The following is a 19645-nucleotide window of genomic DNA, read 5'->3' on the forward strand; positions in this document are numbered from 1 at the left end:
TGTGAAATAATTATCTCCAACCAGGATGGCTTCCCCTGTAATGCAGGGCTTGTTTGGACAGTAGTAGTCTTGAAGCCACCTAACGTGTCCCTTTGCAAATTAGCTTCTCATTTCCCTCCTCTTTGAAAAACATCCTAAATTCTAAAGAAAAGCAGCCCCTAAATGATTAAAGTATTAACTGCTAGAGTTAGCTACTCCAAAGAAAAGGAGCAAGAAAAACATGAGTTGTGAGACCTCCTAATCAATCATAATTTAGATTTGCAGAACCAAGAACATCTGGTGACCTTCATATAATATCAGAAAGGTAATGGACCACTGTAGGTAATGATTACTCTCGTGCTCAGCCATTTGTGGCTAAAAACACACTCCCTTAAGTTTCCCTGCTTACAGTCTTAGCTAAGATGGTAAGTATGTCCAAGACAGGAGTCTGCCCTCTTCCAACTTGCTGGTTGCGGCCTATAAAACTCTTTCTTTTCCCATTACTTTGTTTCTCGAGTTGCTGGTTTCACTGGGAGACAGCTGAACCAGACTTTTTTTTTTTTTTTACCATTACAGTCCCAGCATTTAAGATTCATGGTGATAGTTTCAGGCACAAACCTGCATGTGTGTGTGTTGTAACTGCTGGAATTTCCAGGCACAGGTGGCACTTATAAAACCTCTTCCTTCTCATGTCCAGGCTGTTGGCCCCCATTGGGTAGGAAAAATGAATGAGAGAAATAATTTTCTCTCTATATTTTCATAGTTCCTAGTTGAGATGGACCTCTGTAACAAAAGGCAGATTAACAAGAGAAAAAAAACATGGATACATGGGAGATGCTCAGGAAAAAGAGAGTCAGTCTCAAAAACATTGCTTTTTCAGGCCTAAATTCCATGTCAATGGAACAAAAAAGAAGGGTGTAGGGTTCTGCCTGATTATGACAAGATGGTTGGGAAATGCATTATAAACAAGAGCAAGTTCTGTTATGTAGATCGAAATCAATGCCTTCTCCACTGCTGTGAGTTTCTAAGCATTTAGAGTCATTCTTCTCTTCTTGATGCAGAGAGGAAGCCCTTTTCCAAACAGAGATTTCCTTCCTAGATGTAAATTCTCAGACATTTTCAGAACTTCTTCCCTATCTGCAGTTTTCCAAAATAACCAGCTCAAAATAATCCTTATGCTAAAGAGGCATACATGGAGTGGCATATTCTGATTTCCTACAGTCATAGTTTGGGGTGGCATGTCCCATCGGTATCCCACATCAAGCCACCATGGTTTCCTTTTCTGTTTAACTCAAGGAATTTCTCCAAGGTTTACATCTCACTTGCTACTTCAGACTTTCCTGCTCTTACCTGATTCATTTAGTCATTCAAAAAACAATTGCTCTTAGTGCTGTCTATGTGCCAGGTAAGGTATACCCAAGTGAGGGCTACCACAGAGTTTGTAATCTAGTGAGAGGTCATAAGCTAAGTGATAAGAAGTAAGTATGAGAGCATATTGAAAGGAAGTTTAATCTCACCTGGGGGTCACAAGGCTCCCACAAGGATGCTCTGGATCCACCTCACTGCCTCAGGTCAGATTCTGGATTTCCCTGGTCTGTCAGTCCTTCCATTTTGGTGGCTCAGTTGGATGGTTTATTTGGCTACTGGGTCCTTTTCTCCGATACACCACCTCTCAGTAACACTTCTTGGCTCCATGAACTACAGCCAAAAAAGACAGGGTGAAGGTGATCAAAGATCATATTTTTTAAACAATTGCTACTTGATGTCTGTAGAAACAAAGGGGAAAAGGCACGACACACAGCTAGTGACGTTACTAGTTTGATGAGCCACTTCCATTGGCAATAGCACAGCAATGCCACTTGCTGTGCTCTGAGGAGGAGCCACATAATACTCATATTTTTAATCATTTCCTTCTGTTTTTGCCTACAGGATTTAGTTTAAGACTTTTGTTTCATTTATTCACTAATTCAGAAACATTCTCACTGATCTGCTAGGTGCCGGGCCGCAAGGGGGATTGAACTAGTACCTCATGCTCTACCACTAAGCTATTTCCCCACCCCTTTTTATTATTATTATTATTTTTTATTTTGAGACAGGGTCTCACTAATTTATCCAGGCAGGACTCGAACTGGTGTGCCTCCTGCCTCAGCCTACAAGTTGAGGAATTACAGGCATGTGCCACTGGACCAGGCTATACCATAATTTTGGTTGGATCAATATTAATATAACAATATAAATATTGAATTTATGCTTACTTTTCCTTGTACAACTTTTGGTTCCACCTGGATATTATTATTCCTCTTGTTTATATTATACATATTTATCACTAAATCATCCTTAAATGGTCAAAAATTTTCACATACATCAGGCATTCTATTAATTTTAACCCCTTAGGTCCTTCCCAGAATCTTCTGACTTGCTCCAATCTAGACAAGTCGCCCTCCAGACCTGCTACATGGCTGTTATCCTGGAGATTTCCCTTTAACATCACACTGGGAATTTCTTTCACTTCTCTCTTGTGTTTGTAGCCCCCTGTGCCCTGAATTCCAGTGTGTTTTCTCTTTCTTGTTTGATTCCCTTATTTTGGTGGAGCAGCTTCCCAGTTGCATCCTGAGAAAGGTACATAGTGGTTGTGGTTTTTGACAACTTCCATTTCTGAAAGTCTTTGCATTACCTGACAGCATGGCTAGGTATAAAATTCACTTTTTTCAGCAGCATTTCCTCAAGCATCCATACTATTGAGAACATTTATGCCATTTTGAGTTTTTGCTTGGAACATAATCACTTTTTTCACTGTCCAGAGGGTTTTAGATTCTTTCTTTGACTCCAAAAATACTTCAAATTCACAATGATATGCTTTGACTAGTATAATCTGTTTGTTTTGCTGGTCACTTGATACATTTTGTTTGTTTTATCTAACACTAGTATTTATATCTGAGAAATTTTCTTGAATTATTTCTTTGTTGATTTTATTCCTGTTATTTTCCTCACTTTCTGGGATTCATATTGTTCAGATATTGAACTTCCTAACTTGGTCTGTAAAGTTTCTTATTCTTTCCTATTTTCTGTCATTTTATTGCCCTTTGGAAGTTTTAATCAACTCTTTCTTCTGAACTTTTTGTTGGATTTTTAATTCATGTCATAAGATTTTTAATTTTCAAGATTCTTTGGTTATACAAATATTCTATTTTGAAACTGCATCCTATTGCTTCATGTTGGCACTATATTCTCTTGACTTGTGGATTGTTTTTATTTTATTTTATAGTCTGTTTTCTCTAATTTCTTTCTTTTTTTAATATATGTCTTAGTACATTTTCTAGCAAATTTTCTGTTGCTAGTAATGCAACACCACTGGTAAGTTACAAAGAAAAGTAGTTCATTTGGCTCATGGTTCTATTCCAAGGTTGAGATGCTGCATCCACAGATGACCTTCTGGGTGGCAGAGCCTGTAGGAGATTCAGGGCATCACATGTAAGAGACAGGGAGTGTGAGTATGTATCTCACCCTCCTTCCCTTTTCTTACAGAGTTTCCACCCTGATGACCTTGTCTAATCCTACTCCTCCCAGAAGTTTTATCTCTAAACGCCATAGTTGGACTAAGTTTCAATCTTCTTAATACCTCATAATAGGTATTAAGTTCCCGCATAAGTTTTGAAGGGGACAGATTATACTCCAGTCATAGCACTCTGCCTTTCTTCTTAGAAGATTTCTCCAAATATCTGATGATCCTTGACTGTTCATTTATATTTAAAATGAGACACTATGAATCTTGATGAGACTCTACTGTGGATGTAGCTTGAAAGAGCATCAGATCACTTGGAGGGTAAAGACTGGGCTGTTTCGTTGGAAAACCCAAATATCTACATCTTCAGTTCTTTTCTTTTGGTGTCTTAGATGTGTTCCAAGATGCATCTTCTAAGATCCCCCAGTTTTCTGGGAACCAAGTAAGCCAAGATGACTATAGGGCATGTTCTCAATACTTATTAGTTAATTCTCCTTTTTTTCAAAATGGTTAATACCCTCAACTGTGCCATGAGGAACCTCAGAAACCTTCTGGTTTATTCTGTATGGAGTCTGAATCTCTATTTTCTGCTGAGGTAAAAGGAGTTGGTCACCTAGTCATACAAAGTGGAGGATTTGGGGAAGTGTAGCTGCCTCTTAAGACTTTTGTCTTCCCCTTTACTTCAAATAATAAACCTGCTAGTTGTAATTATTAATACGTTGTGGTTTTACTTTGGAAAATGGGCAGCTACTTAGCTTGCTCATCTGTGACATAGCTGTCTTGGACCAGCTAGGTCATTTGTCTGTCTTTCTTCTGCTTTCTAACTCACAACATCTTATAGCTATCATTCTAGTTTTCTTTTCCTTTTTGGATTTGTAGCAAAACAAAACAAGACCTACCATATCAGTTAGTGAAGATTCAGAGAAAATAGAGGAAAATATGTTTCATCTTCTATCTTTAAAGTACATTTGACTCTTGCTTCATATACATTTTACTGAGAAAACATTCCAGTATGCAGTTTACTTTCTTAATAATTACTTTTTAAAGGTGACGAAAATAGAAGTCGTTAGCAGTAATTTTGAAGACATGATAGAGAATTTCTTACTTACAAAATATTTTTGAGTCAGTGTTGCAGAGATATGTATCAACTGAAATTGTAATGACCTTAATTCACAAATATAAAACCATCTATTTTATATTTTATGGAATGTGACAGCTTTTAAAGGTAAGTGAGGGAATGCTGTGGGAATGAGGTCTTTGTATTTGTGGTAGAGGAACACTAAGAAATTAAGTTCTGGGCCCGGTTCAACGGGGAATGGTGTTTCACCACTACAATCAGAGAATGCATGCCAGACACAAAACTCAAATTATTTCTGAGGGGAAGCCCAAGGACAGAAATTGATTGCTTATTCAATGGCTGAGCTATAATGTTGGGAAATTAGAAAGGCAATTTGGGTTACTTAAAATGAAGATTGAGAACAGAAAAGAAGGCTTGATGATTCCCCTTTTTTGAAATGCGAGTGCATGGTTTGTGCTTATGGGAAAGATTTCAAAGATCAATAATATCCAATGTTGTTAAAATTATGAAGAAATAGGCAATTTGCGCACTGTGAGGAGCATCCATTTATATAGACTTTGTTAAAGAACAATAAAGAGCAATTGGTGATTGCAGTCAGTTCACTATATCCTTGGTTCCTACATCCCTGGATGGGAAATACTTGGAAAAAAGTTGCATTTGTTCTGAACATGTATAGATATTATTTTATTTTATTGGCATTTTCCCCTTAACCATTCTGTTTACATAGCATTTGCATTGTAAGTTTATTTTAATTTTTTAATTAAAATAATTTTTATTTTTACACATTTTATTTTTACACATTTTATTTTTACACATTTGATTCAGTGTATACAAATGGGGTACAACTTTTCATTTCTATGGTTGTACACAATGTAGATTCACACCATTCATGTAATCATACATATATATGTATATATGTATGTATTACCATATATAATATATATGTATACATATACATATATATGGTAATACTGTCTGTTTCATTACTGTTTTTCCATTCCCATCCCCTCCCCTCCTTTTTCCTCTACACCATCCAAAGTTCCTTCACTCTTCTCTTGCCCCCTGTCATCCCCCCTTGTTATATATTGTCATGAACTTATCAGAGAAAACATTCAGCCTTTGGTTTTTTTGGGCTTGGCCTATTTCACTTAGCATGATATTTTCCAACTGCATTCATTTACCAGCAAATACCATAATTTTACTCTCCTTTATGGCTGAGTAATATTCCATTGTGTCTATACACCACAGTTTCTTTATCCATTCGTCAATTGAAGGGCATCTAGGTTGGTTCCACAATCTAGCTATTGTGAATTGAGCTGCTATGAACATTGATGCAGCTGCATCACTGATTTTAAGTCCTTTGGATATAAACCAAGGAGTGGGATAGCTGAGCCAAATGGTGGGTCCATTCCGAGCTTTCTGAGGAATCTCCACACTGCTTTCTAGAGTGGCTGTACCAATTTGCAGCTCCACCAGCAATGTATGAGTGTGCCTTTTCCCCTACATTCTCACCAACACTTATTATTGCTTGTGTTCTTGATAATAACCATTCTAATTGGAGTAAGTTTATTTTAATTAACCTAGAGATGATTTAAAGTATTTGGGAGGTTCAGCTTAAGTTATATGCAAATACTAACCATTTTCTAAAAGGAACTTTATCGTCTGTGGATTTTGGCATCCCTAGTGGTGTTGTGTGGGGGTCCTAAATCAATGCTCTGTAGATACCAAGGGATGATTGCATATATATTAAAATTTAAAATGTAGGTGTACATTGACTCAGCAAGCCACTTTGTACAAATAATTCTACAGGAAAGACTGAAAAATTAGTGTATAGGAATGTTCATTGCATCATTACTTGTAGTAGGGAAAACCAAAAATAATAAAAGTGTGCTTTATAGAGGATTACTTAAACCCATGATGCTGCAGACCCAAATAAGACTGGTCTCTAGTGGTTCATTCTTCAAAAGAAACTAACTTAGCATCTTTTATATAACATTGGAAGAAGTCTAATTCATACCACATCTCCATTTAATAATTTACTTTTGTTTCTGAGCTTGATTAGTGAATACTTAGAGCACCATATGTCAGGGAAAAGATATAAGGTCAGTTAATATATGATTCACAGAATATCTGAAATGGGTCTTTCTTTAAAAATGTTGCAAAATAGAATATACAGCATAACTGACCTCATTTATGTGTAAAAGCAACAATACCAACCATAGGCTTCCAGCTTCAAGTAATTGAAGAAGAGTTTATATCAGCCTAAACCTCCTGCTGGAAATAATGATAAAGTCAGAACATATATATAATTATATATGAGTGCTAGAAAAGGACCAAACTGGAGAAGAAATAATTCACACTAAACGCTTTTCTCTTGCACACACTCACAAGTCTCACAACACAGACTTCTTCAACTGAAGAATTAGAGGTTGAAATACAGGATTGCCAAAGCAACTGGAAATCCAAGGAGAGGAATCCAGAACATTAGGATAATAGAGGGGAAGTTCCCAGATTTATGTACAAAATCTTCTCAGAATCTTGGCTGACTTTTTAGCTGCAAATATACATGGCAAAACTCCAAAGAGCACAGCAGAAAACAACAACTGGAAGAAAGGAAGTGCTGAGCAGATATTTCAGCAGTTTCCTGATGTTCAGGAGATAGTTTGAAGTTAAATCTCATCAAATCAGGGGGCTTGGTGAACAACTCTTGCATTTCATCTATATGACGGAAGCATCATGTTTCACATGTAAGGACCACTTCCCAGGATTATGGACTATTTTTTAGAGCTAAGAACAAGAATAAAACATAACTAGCTTAACAAAGCAGAATTAAGATTGCCCTTGAGAAACTTAGCTGCCTGGTAGAACAAAACCAACCGCTAATCAGAGGCAGATAACAGAAGTTAAAATTTCTACAATGTCCAACATACAATCGAAGTTACAGAATCCATGAAGAAGTAGAAAAATGAAGAGAAGAAAATCCCCCAGGAAATAAAGAGACACCCACAGATAGAGCAGATGTTGGAATCAGCACATAAGGACTGTAAATAACTATTAAAATGTGTTGAAGAATTTACAGCATAATTGGGTATAATATGTGAAGATACGGAGATTTCACAAAAGATATGAAAATGCTTTAAAAAAGGAAGGACCTAATGGAAATTTCACATCTGAAAAATACAATCTGAGAACTGAAAAAGAATTAAATACCTGAAATTTTAAAATTATCATACCCGAAAAAATGTTGGACAGGATTAATACCAGTTTAGAAACAGCAGAAGAAAAGATTCAAAAAACTTGAAGAAAAGTCAGTGGAAATCACCAAAATGAAGAGAGAAAAATATTTGAAGTTAAATGAACAGAGTCTCAATTACCTAAACTATCAAGTAGCCTAATATCTATGTTATTCAGAAGGAGAGGAGAGAATTAATGGGGCAAAAACATATTTAAGGAGATTTGGCTGAATAATAATTTTGACTGAGTAATTGTCTAACCTAAATTGGAACAAGAGTATCAATTTATAAATCTAAGAAGCCCAGAAAAAATAGAATTCCATATTTAGGTGTATCATTGGCAAGTGGCTGAAAACCAAAGATAAAAAATTCTTTGAAACAGGTGGATAAGAGATACATTTTATACATGAGAATAAAGATAAGAATGGTTAATGATTATTGATCAGAAATAACAAATGATGTGGGGGTGGGGATACCTCTCATAGAAAGTATTCTGGGAGTGGGGGGAAACATTCCAAGTCTCTGGAAATTGTCCTAAAGGCAAACAGCATACAAATGGAGAAATATTCTTTCTGGAAAATATACTACATCTTTTTTTTTTTTTTTTTTTTTTGGTACCAGGAATTGACCCAAGAGCACTTAACAGTAAGCCACATCCTCAACCCTTTTTAAAAATATTTTCTTTAGAGACCGGGACTTGCTGGATTACTTAGCATCTCCCAAAGTTGCTGAGGCTGGCTTTGAACTCACAATCCTCCTGCCTCAGCCTCCAGAATCACTGGGATTACAGGCATGTGCCACTGGGCTCAGCAAATCTACTACCTCTTGATAAGAGCAGTGTGAGGCTGTGGCATTTGAACCATGACCTGCTCTCTTCAGTTCCCCACCTCTTTTCAGCTCTGTGTTACCCCAGAAAATGAGTGACCAAGAAAATGGAAAGGGGACATTCCTCTCCCCTAAAATCCCAATTCACTACCTACTGCAGGAGTTATAGCCCAGGTAGAAATGGCCAGAGAACCAGTCCTCACTTTTTCCATCAGACCTCAAAAGTAGGGCAGAAGTTCTGCCCCAAGCGCAGCAGGCGGAGAGTACAAGGACTCCAAGCACTTTGTTACAGTAGATCAGAGGGTGGCGTCTCCACACTGGGAGGGAGGGGCACGCCAGGAGGACTAGGGGTTCCCGTCCCTTCCTTGAGACTCACTAATAGGATAGGGAGTTCACTCTGGGAAAAGGAGATCCCAACCCCAAACCCTGTGCAGTGGTCCCGGGTTCCTCCCAGAGAGAAAGATGGGGCGTGGGTTGAAGACCTCCACATCTCTGCTTCGGGCACTGACCCTGTTTGTAAGAGTTTGGAGAAGACTATAACTAACAGTGCTCTGAAGACAATGGGGATAACAGCAGGCAGCGATTCAGAGAAGAAAGAGCTCTGGCAAAAACAAAATGGCAGCACGAGTTTTCAGACTAGATTTTTAAAGAAGGCTCACTTATGTACTGTCTACAAAGGATGCAAAGGATGCACCAATAGATCAGGAGTTCAGAAATTTTAGTGGGAAGTATCTGTGCATGAAGTTCAGAAATGTAGTGGGAGGTTCCTCGGAGTCAGCAGAGCCACTGAACACCTGTCCTATGCCAGGAGCTCTCTAGGGGAGAAAGGACTCAGCAGTGAATAAAGCAGACAATGACTTGTCCTGATGAAGTCGACAGGCTAGAGGACCGTCTCCCAGCAGCCCCTCCTTCAGGATGTTGGACCCTGGTCTTCAGCCCTCTGGTATTCCTGTGGGCCAGCTGCCACCCAGAAAGTCTTCAGCTTCCACTCAGCTGGTATTTTCTAGTTAAGCCTAGGACTTAGTATCCTTTTCTGTATCGCATTTCTCAGGATTTGGGAGGGAGGAGAAGTGGAATTCAGATATACTTGATGACTCTGAGAAAAGTAAGTGATTTCTGTACCTCAGAGGAAGACTGACTACAATTACTCTTGCCTTGCTTGTAGCTCTGGAATTGAGGTCTCTGAGACTGGGGAAAGGAATTAAAGGGTTCCAGTCCAATTCTAACACAAGGGGACAAGTCCGTGTGAGACTATGCTGGTCACCATCTCGATTTTTCACTTAACTTTTGACCTTTATGTTCACCATAACAAGGTGACTTCAAAAATATGGTTGGGAACCCAGTGTCCTTTTGGTGCATGTGAGTAGAACAGCAGCTGCTCCCTCACTGTGTCCCATATACCCCAACCCCATTACCCAAGCTGGGCTTCGGGAGGAGGAACTTTGCTGACTGCACAGATTTTTCTTCACTCCCTCATGTCTGGAGATTTGTAGTCTTCAGATATCCTTTAAAAGCCAAAAAAATCTTCCTATGCCTTTCAGTTGCTCCCTTAGCTTTGACAGAAAACCATGTTTTCAGTGTTGGTTCTTATTCTAGTTAAGCTTTCTTGAGAAGTCCTCTCTCCCCATCTGTTTCACTGGATTTGTTTTTGTTAGAACCAACGGGGTGAAAGGCTGCCTTCCAGAAACAAAGAAGAACACCTCACTGTGGACTTGTTTAGCTACCCTTCGGCTAAGACCAAAGAGAGTGTTTTAACATTCCTTTTTGAAACTGAGGAGCCAGAGAAGACTCCCAGGACCAGCTCCCAGTTCTAAGAAGGTGTGGACACTATTCATACTTTTTTAAATAATTATCTTTTTTTAACCATAGATTCCATGTTTATGAAGTTCATGAACAGGTAAAATAAAGCCATGGATAGAAATCTGGATAGAGGTTGCTTCTTAAGGGCAAGTGGAAGACACTGGCGGAACAGTGGCATGAGGGAATTTTTCATTGTGATAGAAATCTATATATTGTGCTTTATTTTAAATATTTTAAAGCTATTTATTTTTAATTGCTATGCTAATTATCCTGATTTGATCATTGTACAATGTATATATGTATCAAAACATCACACAGTATCCAACAAATTGTACTATTAGTAGATGATTATCGTTTTTAGCCAAGAAGTTGCATGGTCACTTTCTAATACCTCTGTAACCACACTGAGGTGACAAAGTCAACCCAACCTCCCTTGGCCTATCTACCCCAAAGCAACAAAGATCTTGTCATCCAGTGATCATCTAATGAAGCCCAAGTCATCCTGGGAAGGAGGAAGTTAAAAAAGGGTTAGAAAGCACTTTTTTTTTTTTTCCCTAGAAAATACAGCAGCGTTTCTGTGGCTCATTGGTTTTAACATGAAAAAGAATGTGGCTGACAGATATGTCAGAGCTTTTCAGAAATATGTCCTGTTTTATGTGTATTCAGCAGCACTCAAAAAAAGGAAATCAGCCTTTTGTGACTTCCAAGAAAAGGATTGTTCTTTTCTTCTTGTTTGTTACATGTCTAAATCCCAGAATCATGTCGGAAGAGGGAGGGGATGAAGGTTTTCAAAATAAATGATTCTTTTATTCCCACATTTTCCAGACACCAGCAAGGATAAAGTCCTGTCGCTTTTACTGGGCCACAGACTCAACTTCTGATTTAAGTAGAGAAGCCTATGCTGTAGTCAAGATGCGTGACATAAAGTGGCCCCTGAGACTCAAAAACTGGAACATAGAACTATGTTCTCTGATAAAATAGCTCCCGGGGAGGAAATTCCAGGAAGATGTACCAGCACTGCACCTAAGATAAGATGTGGGTGATCTTAAAACACGTGCATGTGAACATATGAATGTACATACACATGCGAATATGTTCCATCACACACTGCATAACGACATTTCAGCCCAAGACAGGCAACACGTATGACAGGTTGTGATGGAGCTGGAAAATTCCTGGAGGCACTGTGACTTTGTGGAGCAACATGTCACTCACATATTTGTGGTGACGCTGGTCTCAACAAACCTACTGCACTTCCAATCATAAAAATGTAGAGCTCGTGCAATTAAGGGTAGCACATGATACTTGATCACATTAATCAACTGTGTTGCTGGTTTATGTATTTACTATACTTCATCTTATTTTAACATAAACTCCATTTACTTATTTAAAAAAAATAAAGTTAACCATAAAATGGTCCCAGGCAGGTCCTTCAGGAGGGTCTTGAGAAAAGCCACTGTTAGGATAGGATGGCACAGCTCATGCGTGTCCCTGCCCCTGTGACCCAGTGGGACACAGCATGGAGGTGGAAGAGGTGATGCTGATGATCCTGGCCCTGTGTAGGCATGACTAAATTTTAAATTTAGTTTAAAAATATTTTAATAAAAAAATGTAAATACAAAAAAGCTCCTAGAAAGGCATAAAGAGAAAAAATATTTTTGTAGGGCTGCATAATGTATTGGTGTTTTAAAGTATTATTATACAAGAGTAAAAATGTTTATGAAATTAAAAGGTTTATAAGACAAAAAGTTTACAGTAAGTGAAGGTTAATTTATTATTGAAAAAGAAACCTTTAAGGATGAGGCCTAAATGGACAGTGCTCCTAAGTCCACAGTAGCGTAGTTGATGTCCTCGGCCTTCACCCTTCCTCGCCACACACTCAGGGACACTCCAGAGTCACCCCCAGTCCTGCACCATCCACTGGTGGTGAAGTGGCGTGTGCAGGTGGACCTTGTGTATGTGTGTGTGTGTCTTTTATATCATATTTTTTATGTTTAGATATACAAATACTGTTTTGTTACAGTTTCTATATTTAGTACAATGCAGACCACACAGGTCTGTATCCGGGCGGCAGTACAGGTGTGCATGGTCTGACCCACTGGGTCAGTACTCTCTGATGTCCACACGATGATGAAATCACCTAGCAGTGCCTTCTCAGAACACATCCTCATCATTAAGTGAACACACGACTGAACACACACATAAACGCCTGTACAGTACACACACCCCTTAACACGCACGAACCTAGGTTTGTATAGAAGTTTGTATATGGAGGCTGTATCTGGAAGCTTGTATGCAGAAGTTGTCTATGGAAGTTCACTTTTCAGATACATCATGACTAGAAAGTCTATTTATATCTCTTCCTTCTTATCTGGGTAACTCTGGTTTTTCTTCTTAATCATCCTTAAAATAAATTTGACTTCAGTTAAAGTTTTTTTGAACTTTCAGCACCTAACTATGAATCCACAGATCAACTTCTGAAGGCGACTTTGTCTTTGAGGGAAGGAGAAGAAATGCACAAATAGAAGGAGCTGATTTTCCAGATCTGTGGCCAGATGTCAGCTCAATTTTGAGAATCCAGATTTTGGATTCTCAGGATGGCCTCTGTGCTTTCCTTCCATTCTCTTGCTTCTTAGAGGGCTTCACAGTCTTTTAAATTAACATCTGTCAAACTCAGGGGGCTATAACGATGAGTAAAAACAGACCCAGTGGCAACAGTAAGAGACTTGGAATTAATATATCTTTGGAGACAAAATATTCAGCTTCATTAAGCATGATTTGGTCAACATTGACTGTAACTTAATTAGGCATGTGGACAAAGAAGGGGAAAAAATAAGTTTCTCCATCATGAAGAAGGGATCTCTCTATGGAACATGCTGGAACTAAAATTGTGAGGATAGACTTGGAAACAATATGCAAACCCTATGTAAGTCCAGGAGGTTTCTTAGGCTTGTCTTATTTCCACACAGTCTTATTCAGCAATCTAAAATGTCTATGAAATTGAATGCAAATTGCTACATTTGACTTTCTACCAAAAAACCCCAAACCCCACACTTTTGACATTTAAAATAGAAAGTGTGAATATGAGCTACATACACCAGTACATTTTCTTTTTTTCCTTTACTCGGTGAGCATTTATTGAGAGCTGAATAGGTGCAGGCACCTAAGCATTGAGGATTCAAATGCTAGAAAGAAATTGCCCAACCCTGGTGTCAAGGAGCAAAGGAGAATCAGACCAGGATTCATATAAGGATAGAGAAGGATTGTGATGGATTCCAAATTTATCTTTTAGATGTATCTCCTAGGTCACAGGTATCTGGATTGGAAATTTAAATAACAACAGATCCACATTCAAGAAATAGAAATAGCTTGAAATTATTTATTGCCATTGGTTCTTTGCAGAGGTTAAAAAAACACTGATACCCCAAAAGTTAGTTGGGAATGGGTGTAGGTCTCTTTTTACCCCAGTTTGTTGCTTTTTCCTTTTTGTTGGTGGCGTTGATAAGTGTTCCTGAGCATAGCTCCCTCTGAGCTATGGAGGAATTGCAGTGTTGCTCTTCACCAACTGTGTGAGAGGCAGGGGAGTGTGGTAGGAGCACTGGTCTTCCAGCCAAAGCCCCAAGTTCAATCCCAGCTCCAGCCTGCATAAGCCTATGTGATCCAGGAACATGCTCCTTGGTTTCTTCTTCTGATAAATGGGTACAGAAATATTTGCCAACCTCCCATGATGCTTTTAAGGCTAAAAGGAGATAGTTAGCTAGGAAAGATCTTAGAGGATCCAGGGTCCTGCAAAAAGGTAGGGAACCCTCTTTGAAAATCTGAATCTATGAGATCTCCAAAGGCCAAGCTAAGATGGCCACAACCCTAGCTTCTTAGAGTTCATCTCCTCCGGAGGCTTCGTCAGCTTAACACCCTTGGGAATTTCATTTCCTCCTCTTGGCACGATCTCATTGCCCCTGATGGTGGTCCAGCTGAACTCTCCACCCAGTGTTTAAATTTGAGAGAGGTCAGTGACTTCATTTTCTAGGGGGGGTGAGGTTTTTTCCTTCCCCTTGACCACAAGAATGAGGAGATTTTTGTGAGGACTTCTTTGGAGGAAAGAAAGCAAACAATCCTATCATTTAATAAGAGTCTTAAAAGATTTAGCTGCTTGGGTGAGTATGGACACCGAGCCTGGTTGGCAAATTCTCCTGCTAACAGTGGAGATTTATTATCATAGAAAATCATTTCAATCCGCAGAGGTTCCATAGGGACCATTATATGGTCATGGGTATAATTAATAGCAGAACTGTTTGGGAACGACATTAGCATTATTCAGGGCCTATCATGCTCCAGGCAGAGTAAGGGGTGACACTGGTGTCTTCCTCATTTCGCAGAGGAGAGAGTCAAAGTGCAGAGTGGTTAGGTGGGCTGCCCAAGGTCATAGGTGTAGACATGGTAGAGTTCAGTCCTCAATCAGATCTTGAACAATTCCTGTCGACTCGCACCAGGGAGGAGCCAATGCATTTTTAATCCGGTCATTTACTATGTTTTCAAAATGAGAGAGAAAATGAACAGAGAAATATTAAACTAGCTTCACCAATTGCCCAGAGATCACAAAGGCCCAGAGTTTAGAAAACTTGGGGCAAAGTGAGATTAAACAGTTGATTAAAAATGAAAAGTAAAATTCTCATGCTTCTCCTCCTCTTGACACCAGGCTCAGATACACATTCAATGGCTGACCCCTTTCTAGACATTGCTCTCAGGAGATTTCACTGTGAGGGGTATTCATGGGGGGGGGGGGTAAGGAAGATTACAAATGATACAGATGTCCTAAAGTAAGGACTCCAAGCCCTGTCGGTTTGGCAAGAAAAAATTAAGGAAAATTCAGAAAATTCTCAAATTCATCAAAAGATTTCGTTTTACGATTTCTACAAACAAACTCCAAAATCTGTAGACTTCTAGGAAGCTGAGAAGTTAGCAAATTGCCCAGGTGTTAATAGTCAGTTCCTGGTATTATTAGAGAGCAGTCTGACTTGTGTGTCTGGCTGAAACACTTTCCTGGTAATGTTTCTTATTTCTGCTAAAAGATGACTCATATTTTTCATGATCTGAGCACTTAAGTCAGAAAATTAAAATTTATTGAGTGCATACTATGCATCTGGTTGTAACCAAGGTCCAGGGAATACAAAAGTACACAGAATTACACGTGGTCTCTAGTGGGATTTATAATCTGATGGGAAAAACAGTCAATCAACAAGGAATTGTGGCTTGTATATTAGGGTCAGAGCTGAAATGAAGGTAGGGCAAGGAACCCCTGAAATGCAACAGAGGAGTATCTAACGCAGTCCTTGAAAGTTAGCAAAAGCTTCCTGGTTCAAATGCCATCTAAGTTGAGGCATCAAGGAAGAGGAGTTAACGGGGTGTATTCTCAGCAGAAGGAGGAACACGTGTGAAGGGATGGAGATGAGAGAATGGAGTGTGTTTGGGGAACTGAAAGAAATTCAGTCTGGCTAGAGTATTAAGAGTGGAGGGGACTGGATGGATGGGCAGGGCCGCCTTCTCTGCAGTCTTAGAGAATTAGGACTGTCCTAATTTAAGCATGAAGATAAGATGATCACATCAGTATTTTAGGAAGGTCAACATTCTGTGTATTTGCGTGATTTGTAGCGTGAGATGCAGGGTGAAGGGCAGGATAACCAATAGGTGGCCAGTGCAGTGGTTCAGGGCAGAGATGCGGACAGTCTAGTCCATGTCACTCCATCAGAACTGAAGACAAGACAGGTTCAAGAGTTCCTGAATGGGTAGGGTGTATCAGCAGAGCCTGGAGACAGATCCAGTGTGTGGAATGAGGTAGGGAAGCTGTCAAGGATGGCTTCCAGGTTTCTGGGACGTGTGGATAAGGATGCCAGCTCCTGAATTGCAGAAGGAACAAGTCTTAGATGTTGGGGAGTTCTGTTTTGAAAATGTTGCTGGAGAAGCATATGGGACAGCCAGGAGGAGCTGTTCTATAAAAGCTGTTGGGTCCGAGTCTCAGGAGAGAGATCCAGATGGGTCGTGGATTTGGGAGTCATCAGCACAAGGATGATGGCTGAAGCCGAGGCTGTTGCCACATTGGCCAAGTCAGCTCTGGCAGTTCTGTCTTGGAAGAGGGTCTGGATGCCCTCACTCTTTCTTGGTTTCCACTTGTCAGAATCTATGCATGGAATTAATCAGGACATCCATTTGCATGTCACTTTATGCTTCTGGAGTCTCCCTACGTCCCCAGGACTGTTGGTTAAGGTATGCAGAGAAATGCAGTTCACATTTTATTTATGGCCAAGGTCACATGGCATCCAGCAGAGACAGACTCAGCTCCAGCTCCTCCAGGTGCTCTTTCCACTGCACCAAACTGCCCTAGGTCACCCTACAGGATACACTTAACTCACAATCATGATGAAGCTGAAGTTCAGTATGACAAATAAGAGACTTCACCTTCAAAAAGCAAAGGGACATCCTTTCTACCATGAGCATTGGCTTGTAGCTTCTTTCTTGATGCTGGGACATGGCAGCAACCACAGCTCCGAGAGAGTCACATGATCATGCGGGGGGAACCAGTGGTTTTCTACACTTAGCACTATTGCTAAATATGATGTTCCGGAGGTTAGGTATTACATGTGTTTTCAACTTAGAATAATTTTAATGCATTGTGAGTCAAGAATTGTCTGTATGTAAAATAGATTTTAATAAAGAAAAGAAAAGGAAAAAGAGCTGTCTGACAGAAACAGGAGCCCTGAGGGCTGAGCTGTCTTCCTAGGATGGAGGATGGGGGTCCCCACCTCACCCAGAGTTCTTGAGACTTCTCGGAATCTTTAGAAACAAGTAATTTAGTCCACACACCCTAGACTTGAACATACAGAAGTTCTAGGCCTGGGCTTTGGAACCCCACTCCTCTGGGTTTGAATCAACTAGGTTATTTATTAACCATGTGATTTTGGGCAAGTTCTCTAAGTCTTCTGAGTCTCTGGTTTATTATCTGTAAAGTGGAGATAGTGAACACAGAGCTGCCGCAAGAGGTTAAAGAGAAAAAATTACTTTAAAATATTGAATACCATCCTCGTCATTTAATACAGTCTCAAAAATGGAAATGGTTATTATATTTGTATTGTTGTTGTTGTTATCAGTTGCCAAACTTTTAGATTTTTCAAGACAGGCTGAAATTTAGAATTTTAAAGATAGACTTTTGTGGATTTTTTTTTTTTAACAATCTCCCAATTTTTAAATGTTGGCAAGTAATTAAAAAAACAAAAATAAAAAGAATACTTTGTATGAGCTAACTGAAACACCCTCTGCAGTCAGTTCAGGGTCTCTGGAGTGAGTGCCCAGAGACTGGGTCCCCTGCAGAGACTGGGCTGGACTATCCAGGAAGAGAAGAGGCAGCGGGCCATGCAGCTTCAGGGAGAAGGCCCAGGGCAGGGCCTGGGTCCCTGAGCTAGAGCTTGTGGGTTTGGTAGCTGGTGGAGACCCTTCCTTTGCTGTCGGGTAGATGCATGCTTTGGGAGTGATAGGGAAATTTTCTTTCCTGACCTGCCAAGATGGTGCCAGAATTTCACAAAACAAATTTCTCTGATCCTAGTACTTCCTAGTTGCATTGAAATCCAGTTTCTGCCTGGATCCTTATCTTCATTTTACTAGTTAGTGTTTGTTCATCATGGAATTTTTTTCCCCCATTATTTTTATTTTTTTAGGTATTACACTCTAAATGTTGTTTATCTTGATTATTGAGTTATTTCGTGTCCTCTCAAATTTTGTGCCCTAAATCCCAGCTTGAAGTGTTGGGTTGGTGGCTTATCCCTGCAGCAAGCTGGCCACAGAAGGCGGGGCAGTCACCCCCACCACAGCCTCCCTCACAGCTGCAGGAGGGAGGCTGTCGCTCCCACAGAGCAGGTGGGTCCTGGGGGATGCAGACCGATTTCTGCAGCCAAAACAAACAGTCTCTAAGCAACAAATCTGTCCAGGAAGGAGGAACACAGTACAAAGGCAAACAGGAATTATTTCCAGAATATTGATTCCTTGGGGGTTTTGGTGCTTCTCTCCCTGGTTCTTCAGTAGGGAAATGCACAGACTGGCTTCCAGGGCACCTACTATCATCCGCTGCTCCCCCAGCTTTCAAATAGCTTTCTCCCTTTGTTCCATTATGAAAGGCAGGGATTCCATTTCAAAAGAGCTCTGTCATTAGGAGAAACCATTTTCCCTGAAACATCTTTCATTTAAGACTTCCATGTATTTCCAGCACTGAGTTGGGAATGGTATGGGTGGCAAGCTCCGGGGCTTCCAGGCCAGAGCAAGATCTCAGGGCTTTTCTGGGGAATAGCAGAGAGGGCCGGACCGTGGCTCTCAGGACAGGCAGAGCCACTAGGCACACTGTCCCCTCTGTGGGGCGTGGGTGGCTGCAGGAATGTGGATGTGCTCCGTCTACTTCCAGAATCCTGCCTGCTCCCAATGAAGGGCAAGGCCTGGAAGTTTGGCAGAATCATTGGCAGAATGAGCTTCACTCTTTCAGACGAAGGAAAAAAACAGACCTGTATATTGAACCTCTCTGACTCCTCCCAATTTAAGAAACGAAGTGTAATCAATACAATGGCAGCCTTTTTACATAATGCAAATGCCCACCCTCAGGAGAATAGATATAGAAATGGTGGCATGTTCTAGAATTCTCTAGAGCAGGAAAAATGAATCAGCTCTGTGTGTCCCAGCACAGATAAACCTCAAAGACAGTGTAGCGCTTGGTTCTCTCCATGGATGTTTCCAGGGAAACCGGAACTGACTTGCTCTCTGGGTCTTTAATTTAGGGCTGAATCTGAGGGTCCCACTTTTCCTCTTCTTTCCTCCATCCTTTCTTTCCCATTTTCCCCTCAATTCTCTTCTCTCATCTCCTCCAATACTGGTTTGTATTTTTCCTCACCTGGCCTGTTTCTCCCCTCTCTTCCTGGGAGAAGCCCAGCGTGTGCCAGGAAGGTCATGCGTGTAGGCGCTCCTGCATGTGCTGTGACACAGTGCTTCATGGGAGATCCACTATTGCCTCCATTTTAAGACTGATAAAACCGGGGCTCATAGAGGTTAGGAAGTGGGGAGGCTCTTTCCAGCTGATGTTCGAATACAGGTCAGACTCCAGGATTCGGGCTCTTCTCGCCTCCACACAGCCTGTTCTGGGCTCCACCCTGCTCCTCCTCCCTTCTGCCTTTTGTCCTTTTCCTTCTCTAAGAATGT

The sequence above is a fragment of the Sciurus vulgaris genome, assembly GCF_902686455.1.
Source record: "Sciurus vulgaris genome assembly, chromosome: 5".
Lineage (NCBI taxonomy): Eukaryota > Metazoa > Chordata > Mammalia > Rodentia > Sciuridae > Sciurus > Sciurus vulgaris.